The sequence below is a fragment of the Moschus berezovskii genome, chromosome 9 (assembly GCF_049115385.1).
Source record: "Moschus berezovskii isolate FMDL1 chromosome 9, NW_MosBer_1.0, whole genome shotgun sequence".
Lineage (NCBI taxonomy): Eukaryota > Metazoa > Chordata > Mammalia > Artiodactyla > Moschidae > Moschus > Moschus berezovskii.
The window spans coordinates 36,688,995-36,700,027 of record NC_142468.1 but is presented as its reverse complement, the minus strand read 5'-3'; the positions used below and the strand labels follow the sequence as shown (position 1 = coordinate 36,700,027).

The 11,033-nt window shown below is 42.2% G+C and overlaps 1 protein-coding gene across 3 annotated transcripts in view; it reads left to right on the top strand.

Moving 5' to 3' along the window:
• The window catches only part of SAMD4A (sterile alpha motif domain containing 4A), a 232,701-nt gene that overhangs the window by 91,407 nt on the left and 130,261 nt on the right, over positions 1-11,033 (top strand). The gene's annotated exons all lie outside the window — the stretch shown is intronic.

Below are 11,033 nucleotides of genomic sequence, written 5' to 3'. Positions count from 1 at the left end.
CCTTTCTGGTGGTGATGGGGGGGCGGGGGGCGGGGAGTCCCTTCTTATCACCGTCTTCCTTAGCCAGGAAGTCATGAAGATATTTCATCTGGTTCCTGTTAGCACTCATTTCTCTCAGTCATCGTTAACCTTCTCAAATATTGTTCATCTTGAATGACATTTTAGAGTAACTAAGTCTTAAATGTGTCACTTTCTTGTCAAAAGAATATACAGAAGATGAAGTGCAGTGACAAGAGTCTCTCGCTGAGTTTCTGGGGATTTTCTCACGAATGCTTTTTTGCTCCAGGTCCCTTCTGTTGATGTATTCATTCCTAAGAACTGGTAGATGACTATGACATACAATATTCAAGCTTGAACTCCTTCCTGCCTAACTGGAGTCTCTCTGCTAATCAGGAAACCACATTTAAAGCTGTGTCCTGAACTCTGCCCAGCACATCAGCTTGGCCAGGAAGGACAGGGAATTCCTACTGGTAGTAGCCACTGGGGACCAAAGGGGTAACTGGAGGTCAGAAGGAGCTTTGCAGGGAAGACATCAGCACAGGGGACATTCCACCAACCACTGGTCTCTTTTCTAAATTTTCTCTGTGGTTGAAGTTACGCAAAACCCAGGATGTCAGCCCCCAAGCTAGTGACCCTATAATACGTGTCGTACTTTATGATCTAACAACAAATTTTTTTTTTTTTAATTCAGGACACTTAACATAGGGTTGTTAGCTTTTGTCTTGGGAAGTGAGGATATTAAAAACAGCAACAGTAGAATTGTCATATAATATTATAATCTTTTCATAAAAGAAAAGTTATTTCAGTACTAGAAGTAGAAAGAATATAATCTTATAATAAAGGAGAATCCTGTATACTACACACATAGAGCTTCCAGAAAAACTCATATTGGGTTGTCAAGATTTTTCTTATTAAACCACATGTGTGTGTGAGTAGTCGCTCAATTCAGCTCCAACTCTTTGTGACCCCGTGGACTGTAGCCCACTACTAGGCTCCTTTGTCTGTGGGATTCTCCAGGCAGGAATACTGGAGCGGGTAGCCATTCCCTTCTCCAGTGGGTCTTCCCAACCCAGGGATCAAACACAGGTCTCCTGCATCGCAGGCGGTTTCTTTACTGGTGGAGCCACCAGAGAAGCCTAGGCTAATGTAAATTTTGTCTTAGAAGTGCTAAGCTGTGATATTTGGGAACTGCCAGCCTTCAGTCCATGGCTAGTAAACTCCTGTCCTGTCCCGGGGGAACACAGAAGAATGCACAAGGAGGATGGCCTGTGAAACAGCTCCTCAGTAATAGGAAGTGTTCAGTAAATGGTGTTTATTTTTATTCTCTCTTAGAAGTGAGATGATTCATTAGAATTGGGCTGTTCATTAGAATGACTGTTTCGGGTTGGGCTTCAAGGGACAGTGCTTTTCTTTGGCTTCTTGTCTTTGTAGACTGGGGTCTGACCTACAGCTTTGCAGAACTGAAGGTTGATTTGATTAGTTACCTCATGGATGGTCTGGGAAAACTCACACTTCCCAAGTTGGAAGCTAATGGAGGCTAATACATAAGCAAAAATGCCAGCTCGTTACTTTACATGTTCAAGATAGACTTTTTCAGAGACCATATCAATGGATCAGTCTGCCCAAGTTCCATGTCCTCTCTGCTGTGGAGGGGAGATGGGATGAATGCTGGTGGAGGTGGGGGCAATCCTGGTGTCCACTTTCCTTGGGGAAGACAGACTCAAAGTAATAGGAACTGGCTGACTGAATTTATTCCAGCAAGCTGTAGATAGAGCCCGTTTTATTTGCTGCCATTGTTTTCTTTATCTCACTTGGACATTCCTCCTCACTGAGAGGCAGTGAAGTAAAGTGGTTAGTGCAGAAGCTCTGGAGCCAAAATGTCTGGGTGCAAATCCAGACTTTACCTCTTCTGAGGTGTGTGACATTGGGTGAGTTACTTGACCTCTCTGTGCTTTCATATTATCATCTGTAAAATGGAGATGTTAATGGAATTGCTTCATAGGTTTGCCTTGAAAAGGAAGGAAATTTATACGTGTAAAATGCCTAAAAGTGTTTGACATATAATAAGTGATCAATACCTATTTATTATCATAATGAATACTATTGAGGATATTAGTTTTGTGGTGGACATTGAGAAATGAATGCAAATCATATGGGCAGAATTGGTTAGATTCTTACACTATAAATGTCTTTATTATAGAATTCAGTCCTCCCATAACCTTGGGGTTTGGTTTTTACCCTTCACCCCTTTAGTAGATTTTGATGTCATGTCACTCTAAGCTGTTTCTCACTGGTTACATTATGGTGTACTAGTCCCTGCTGACGTGGAGAGACACCTTTGATTTGAAGCTGTCAAGTCTTCTCTCCCCAATGTATGCCTTTGGAGAGGCTTCTGTTCTTAATGTGGTGGACTTCTGTCTGGGTCCCTTCCATAGGTTACTGTTCCCTGGACTTTCCCCCTTGAGTGTGAACCTGACTTATCTGGTGGTGGTATCTCTTGATATATGAGACAGACCTGTCTGCTAAGATAGTAAGAGGTACTGAGATACTTGTAAAGATGTACTTTAAAATAAGTAGCAAAAATAGTAGTAAAGCTGATTCCATGCCTAGCTTTTTATGTGCTTTCTCATATTTTGCCAAGCCCACAGGGCAAGGTGACAAATAACCTGATTATTTTCCATTTCTCCGTCCCCTGGAGAAGCTTCACAACTATTTTCCAGGGAGAGCCAGTGCCAAATTGACTGGTATTCAGGATGCCTTTTATAGGAATGCATGCATTCAATCTAATCTATAGATGTGTCTAACACCTGTAGTGTGATCATTTTTCAATTTCCTCACTAAACTTACAGTGATAAATTACGGTTAATATTAGCCATTAAAATATTTTACTATAAAATATTCCAGGTACACTGGCCACTGAAGTAAATTAATCTACCAACCACATATCTGTGATGTAATGAGAAACTAAAACTAATAATCAGCCAATCCTTCTCTCTTTCTTTTGAAGTATAGTTGATTTGCAATATTGTGTTAATTTCAGCTGTACAGCATGGTGATTTAATTATATATATATATTCTTTTTAAAATTATTTTCCCTTATGTATGTGTGTGCATGTGTGCTCAGTCGTGTCTGATTCTTTGCAATCCCATGGACCCACCAGGCTCCTCTGTCCATGGAATTTTCCAAGCAAGAATACTGGAGTGGGTTGCCATTTCCTACTCCAAAGGATCTTCCCAACCCAGGGATTGAACCTGCGTCTCCTGCATTGACAGGCAGATATTTTACCACTGAGCTACCTGGGAAGCCCTTCTTTCATAGGTTATTACAAAATATTGAATATAGTTCCCTGTGCTATCCAGTAGGTCCTTGATGGTTATCTTTATTTATTTTGGCTGTGCTGGTCTTAATTGCAACATGCTGGCTCTTAATTGTGACAGGTGGGATCTAGTTCCCTGACCAGGGATCAAACCCAGGACCCCTCCATTGGGAGTGCAGAATCTTAACCACTGGATCAACTGGGAGGTATCAGTTCACAGAGATACTTTTCCTCACTGCTCTATTGTGTTCCCATCCCTGTAAGCACAGATTTCCTCCCTGACTCCTTTTTTGTTTTCCAAGGTGGCTAGAATTAGCAATGTGATTGGACTGTTGGTCTTGCGTGTTCATTACCAGTAGAGAAGTCAGATGCTGGATTTTTGGAGGGGAAGAGTTGAGATCAGATGGAAGTACTATTTCTAGTTTTGTGGTCAAGCTTTTTTTCAGAGAGTGTTGCAATCTTTCTGTCCAAGTTGTGCTGGTTTCTCTACTAAGGCATGGGCACCAGTCTGTCCTCTGTAGTGGCACAGTGATATAAAATGACCACCAGCTCCTTCCCAGGGAGCAGCTGCACCTGTAGGCCAGGTCAACCATGTGCAGTAAGAGACAGTGTCAAGAAATTTCATATGAGGATTGTTGAAATCGGTCAGTGAAGAGCCAGACTTTTTGCCACCTATCCTTTGGGGGTGAGAATGTCCTCTTTGGGTTCTATTTTGCAGTTCTGTAGATGCGGATGGTCTGAAGATAGTTCCGTTCAGCCCAGAAGCCAAGGCTCTGTGGGGTGAAGATATCATTAACATCCCAGCTCAGCTTTACGTTCTAGTATCTTGAGGTCAAGAATATTCTTAAATTGAATCCCAAGAAGTGGATGTGAAAGGAGCTTAAACTGAAGGTGTAACTATCAGGCTTTCCAATTCATTAGAAATTTTAGCCTGCTGAGCTCCCAGACCTCTCACAGAGACTCAGAGAGAACCTCGCTCATGGTCCCGATCTGGTCTGTATTTTCCTGCCAGACTTGAACCAGCCCCAAAGTGTCAGCCTTCTTTCCTGAGCAAATGACGGCCAAGTCTCATCACTAGATAACGCCTATCGCGAGCCGCAGACTCACATACCCAGAAGCTTGTTTGACATCCTGCTCAAGTAGCCATGGCTCTCTCACAATCAGCCTGCCCAGCAAGAAGAGCCTCTTCCTCATCCCGCCATGTCTGCCCGCTCCACCATTCAAGATGCTCCAAATGAGGGTTATTCCATCTTCACAGAGCTTCTCCAAGGAACTTTTTTCCCAGAATAATGTCCTTACTTTTCACTTTTGAGTCCCACTCCCACATCTTTTAAGATTATTTGTTAGAAGTCAGACGGGAATTGGACGCACCTGTAAGAACTGTGACCAAGATAAGCAGAGTTTCGGTGGAATGCAGGGCATAAAAGGGAGCTGCTGCTGGGTCACTTCAGTCGTGTCCGACTCTGTGCGACCCCATAGACGGCAGCCCACCAGGCTCCCCCGTCCCAGCAAGAACACTGGAGTGGGTTGCCATTTCCTTCTCCAATTCATGAAAGGGAAAAGTGAAAGTGAGGTCGCTCAGTCGTGTCCGACTCTTAGCGACCCCATGGACTGCAGCCCACCAGGCTCCTCCATCCATGGGATTTTCCAGGCAGAAGTACTGGAGTGGGGTGCCATTGCCTTCTCCAATAAAAGGGAGAGGAGAGTACAAACACAGAAAGGAAATATAGATAAACCTGTGATATTGGCTATGAGGTCAACAACATATAAATAATAGGATTATGTGGCAAACAATACAACTACTTTAATACCAAACTTTGGAATAGCTAGAATTTAGAGGATTGTACACCCAACTGGTGATGGACAGGGAGGCCTGGCGTGCTGTGATTCATGGGGTCGCAGAGAGTCGGACACGACTGAGCGACTGAATTGAACTGAACTGTACACTGTGCAGAAGGTAGAGTATGAGCAGAATTTGGGCCGGTCTGGTGCTTTGAAAAAGATAGCTCTGAGTAAGTCGCTTGGCTTTTCTGAGGCTCACTTTGTGTGCCTGTAAATTGGGGATGCCTCACGCCCAGGGTTCTTGTGAGGGCCTGAGGAATCAGGCAAGGAAGTATTAATGGGAACACAGCTGCCATCTTATCTCTAGCTCTCATACTGTAGACAGGAGATGTTTAGGATTGCAGTTCTGCGTGGCTGTGACTGGTTCTCCGTCCTTTATGTTCCCCGGGCACGTGAGAAAGTGCTAATATTTATTCAGTAGACTGGGGTTACTCAGCTACCCTGGGCCATCCCTGACTGCTCAAAGGCTGATCAGAATCTCCTTAGCCTGTGATGCGTTTGAGATACATCATGGTTGAAGATTGTCTCATGGTTCACAGGAGACCTGCCACCATCCCTGGTGGTACCTATTTTTATCAGGGCTATTTTAAACATTTTCTCTGGGGGTTTGTTCCATTTAGTCAGAGATGTGACAGAGTGGAGGATCCCTAGGAGCCTAGGTCAAGGCTTTACCCATTTTCTTGCTTCACATGAAAGGGTATGTGATCATTGAACATATTGGTGGAGACCTCTACTGGTTGGGGTGCTTACTGATGCCCTAGATTCTCACCAGGCAGGGTCCTGAGACCACTCTTCTGCTCGCTTGGCACAGGATGTGGAGCTGCCGACAACCCTGTGGGTCGCCACACTCCATGCATCCCCCAGAGAGGTTGGGCCACCAAAGGGGATGCCCTGGGAAGTTCGGCCAGGATTTCCTGCGCTGCTGGGGTGGCTCCCTGTGCTGGGCAGCAAACCAAAGGTCACAGACTACAACCTTTGTTGCTCAGTGGAAGGCCCGGACCACAGGGGTCCGAGTTAATTGATCACACTGGGAAAGCGACTCATTGAAGTTGGATGTAGCAGGATGACGGAGAAGTGACTGAGCTGATTTAGAATGGACTTAATCGAAGAGCCACGCTGCCTCAAATCCTTTGTGGAAGTAGGCAGGATGTAAATAATAAATCATAAATAAACAAAACTCAAGAGCTAAATAAAGCCCCTTTAAATATACCATCCCTCCCAGCTGCATGTATTACAAAGTGGAACTAGCCAGGATGGACCATTAGGGGCTTTTACTCCCTGACACTGAGACTAGATTCAGCCTCAGATACATTTTGTCCAAAATACTTGTTTCCAAACTCTGTATAGTAGCAATGATGAGTAAATGAGGGACTGAGGTCTGAAGTACTGAACCAAGGCAATTAACCTGACAAATCCAGCTGGAATTTTAGGGACTAAAGTTTTTTATCAAAGGAGCTTAAAATACAACGTGAAGCTCCATACCTTGTAACATACCATCAGATAAGTATATGCATTCATATGTTTGAGCAAAGTCTGGGAGATAGTGAAGGACAGAGGAGGGTGGCATGCTGTATGTAGTTCATGGGGTCGCAAAGAGTTGGACATGACTTAGCAGCTGAACAATAGACATCTGTATATACACATATATTTATAATGTAACACATTTATAACTAAAAGGCAGTATATTATTCATAATATATAGAGACATACATATACTTTAAAATATATAGCATATATACTTTTCTATATAATATACTAGATATTTTAAGTGTGTATATATATATATATCTTTTGTTTTTGTTTTTGGCTGTACCACATGGCTTGTGGGGCTTCCCAGGTGGCTCTAGTGGTAAAGAACTCACCTGCATTCCAGGAGACATAATGCTACACGGGTTCAATCCCTGGATTAGGAAGATCCCCTGGAGGAGGGCCTGGCAACCCACTCTGAGTGTTCTTGCCTGGAGAATCCCACGGACAGAGGAGTCTGGCAGGCTATAGTTCACTGGGTCACAAAGAGTGGGACCCAATTGAAGTGATTTAGTATCCATGCACATGGCTCGTGGGATCTTAGTTCCCTGACCAGGGGTCGAACCTGGTGCCCCAGCAGTGAAAGCACCAAGTGTTAACCACTGGGCCACCAGGGAATTCCCAAAGTATGTGTGTTTTTATATAATATATACTTCATATTTAACATGTGTAGAACATATACTTTTATATATAATATGCTAGTTCTTTTTCAGTATATATTAAAATATATATATACTTTCAAATATTTGTATAGTATATGTTGTTGTTCAGTCACTAAGTCATGTCCGACTCTTTACGACCTCATGGACTGTAGCCCTCCAGGCTCCTCTGTCTGTGGAATTTCCTAGGTAAGAATACTGAAGCAGATTGCCATTTCCTTCTCCAGGGGATCTTCCCTACCCAGGGGTTGAACCCATGTCTCTGCATTGGCAGATAAATTCTTTACCACTGAGCTACCAGGGAAGTCCATATAGTGTATGTACTTTTATTTATTATATACTATATATTTAAAAGTATCCATTTATCTGTATAATACAAACATATATACGTAATAGTTACATAATATACATTCTGTCTTTTCATTTTTCTCTCTGTTTAGCCAAAAGCACAGTTACTTTTTCTTTTTCCCCTGTTTATAGCAGTGTTACTTATTGTATTTTATGAGAAGTTACATCCAATAGTCTAAAAGGTGAAAATTAAGCAGACAAAGTTCCCCTTCAAAGACTTAGAAAGGCATCAGGTTAGAGGCCAACCTACAGTTCCTCTATAGGCCCAACGTGGTCATTTCCCCCCTCCATTATGGGGATAAATCGTTAGCTGTTTCTTTGGTTGAGCCTCAGATGAGGTGTACAGAGATGCTCATTGCGTGCACTCAGCCGTCAAGTTGCACTCTCTTCCTCTGGCAAGTGCCAGATGTCTGTGGCTTGCTGGAGCCATCAGCTGCTCCCTTGGGGCCCTCCTCCTTCAGTCAGTTCAGTTGGAAGCCGGTTGAGGGGTTTTTGTTGCCAAACTTGTTTATGCCAGTTGTACTTTTTCCATTGAGGACATGTAGCTAAATATTATGTAAACAGATGATATATGAGTGTGAAAAGGAAAAGTGTTTTTATGAAAACTATACTGTTGTCTTGGAAAGACTTGTCAATGATGAATTTGCTTAAAAAAAAAAACCAAAAATTGTGGCCAAATTAAGTATAAACAAGATAATTTTAAAAGATTAGGGGGAAATTCATAGAAATCTAGGCAGCTTCCCCAGTCAGATTGCTTTTCAGCTGTTTCGAGTTTTTTTTCCTCCTTTAAAGACACTAAATTTGAAAATCATAGCAGATTTCTGGTTTATCCAGAAAAGACAATTGGGAATTCCAGACAGTTGGACCCATCATCAAATACAAGGGGTTGCTCCTGTACCAAATTTGTAAATGAGTGTATGCTCATATATTTAAATATCTATGAATAAATGTCAATTGAGATGTACATATATATAATAAGAGTATCAGTTTTATAATTCCATGCTTTAACCAGTTTTTTTTTTAGATTGTCAACCCAATCCAAGCTACTATATGTCAACCCAATCCAAGCTACTATACTATACTATACTACACTATACATGTCAGTCCAAATTACTATATGTGCTGGATTAGAGAACATTTTTTTTAGCTACTGCATGTTGTTTAAAATATACATGCCTACTGAGCATGTCAAAATGCTTATACTATGTGATTTACAAGACAGCTGAGCCAGGCTGAGGAGAGAGCAGACACATACCTCCTTTAGTGTGCTCATCCAAGGACACATGCTAATTGAGGAAAATTGTGGGCTGAACCCTTTGCGCCTGCTCTGAAACACATTCGCTTTCTCTCTCCCACCCTCTCTTCCCGAACTCTTTCTCTCTCTCCTGTCTCCCACCTTCTCTTCTTCTTTCTACGTCTCTCTCCTCTCTCCCTTCACAAATGTAGTTTAGGTCAAAGAACTCCAAAAGAAGGAAGGGAGAAAACATTTGGAGTTGAACAACAACATGTTTCAAACCACTTGTTCCAAGAAAAATAAACTCTTTGACTTAAAAAAGTTTGAATATATGTTTATTTATGTGAACCGAACAGAAAGAGAGAAGAAGGAGAATTCCTTTAAATAAAGAACTTTCATTTATTAAAGTGTGGCTTACATCAGATGATTTAGGAATACACCTGTTTCTCAGGAAGTGAGAGCAAGATATAGCAAAACTTTTTTGAAGTCTCCTAAAATTCAGTGTGTTTCAAGTTGTATTCTATCCTCTTTGTTCTAAAAATGGCGTGGAAAGACCTCCCTCTATTTCTGTGCTGTGTCAGAGCACAAACAACTTCAGGAAAAACGTGAGGATGCCTGTGGATTCGGACATGTTAACAGACATATTGGAGGACCTAAGGAAGAATAATACTTTATTATTATTGAGATGGTTGTCGTCTTGAACAGTAAAAGCCATATGAGTGTGCTCTAGTTTATGCTGCCGTAGAAGGCTTAAAATCATAAAGCAGGTGTGATGATTGTGTTCCTGTTCACCCATGGAACGCAGCTGGCAAAGATAAGTACACCAGAACATGAACTTCATGGGAAAGCATGAATCCATCCACCTCCAACAAATAAGAGGCTGTCTTTCCTTTCCATACTCACTCTTAGGGGGTTGATGTTGATAGATTCTGAAGTATCTTATTCTAGAGCATAAACCAGATGCTCTCAAGGTAATGAGGAACAACTGATAGCTGCCAGGTTAACTAGAAAAGAAACGTTTCTCTCTGCGGTTCTGGACAATAATGCAATTTCATGGCATTTCACCTGGGTGGACTTTTAAGATGGATGGATTTGTCTTTTGCTGCTCGGGGCCTCAGTCCAAATTTGGAGCAGATGGCAGAAAAGATGGATGGCCCCAGAGATTTCCAGGTGAAATTGGTTGGATTTCCTCAATCCTCATTAATTCCTGCTTGATGATCATCCATCTCCTTCTCTCCAACCCTGCATAATAGGCCCTGGTTTCTGAGGATTTTCTGGGTCTAGAATAGCCAAAATGTGCTGACTAAACTCTGAACAGATTAAGAGAACTCCTCACTGATGTTTCAGGCTTTTGGCAAAAAAGGACTGTGTCTACCTGAAATCTTGTTTTCCTTCTTTGAGTTAGAGTAGATTTTCTTTCCTTGTAATAAGAAGACACAAGTGAGCAGGATGTGAACGCTAAAGCTCAGGGAGTGAATTTAAGAGGCAGATTGCTTCCACTGTTGTTCAGGTAAACCTTAGCAAAAGAGAGACTTTGGGATTCTAAGATTAAGTCTGGTGAGAGACTCGAAGCCATCCATGACTAAGCAAGACAGACAGTTAAAGGATTCCCCAAGGATGAGATAAGGCTTAAGAAGCAGTGGATGATTGTGAAAAACCCCAGAAGTGTTCTTGGCCACTGAAGTCAAGAGGAGACCCTCAAGATCCATGGAAGGAGGGACTCGGGAGGTACTAGGGGCAGCCATGCTTTGTGGGTTTAATTTAAAACCATCTGTGTAAGGTCCTTGATCAATGGCCTGATATTCTTTCACTTCCATGTTAAGGTAGGCTTATTGACATAATTGTTTTTGTTCTTACTGGAAACTCTCCGGCTGACCAATTTATATTATTTTTTTTTAATTGTGGTTGTATTTAGCCCCCATTCAGAGCAAGATGCTTTTGATTTACAAATGGCATATATTGTCAGAGACTGCTAACTAAGCAGACAAAAGATTCCCACTTGAGAATTTGTGTGATTGACAGAGTGAGCATTAGCCCTTTGGTTGCACATGCATGGGTACCCCACCCCCACCCCCGCATGCTGGAGGACTAGAATACACCAGCAAA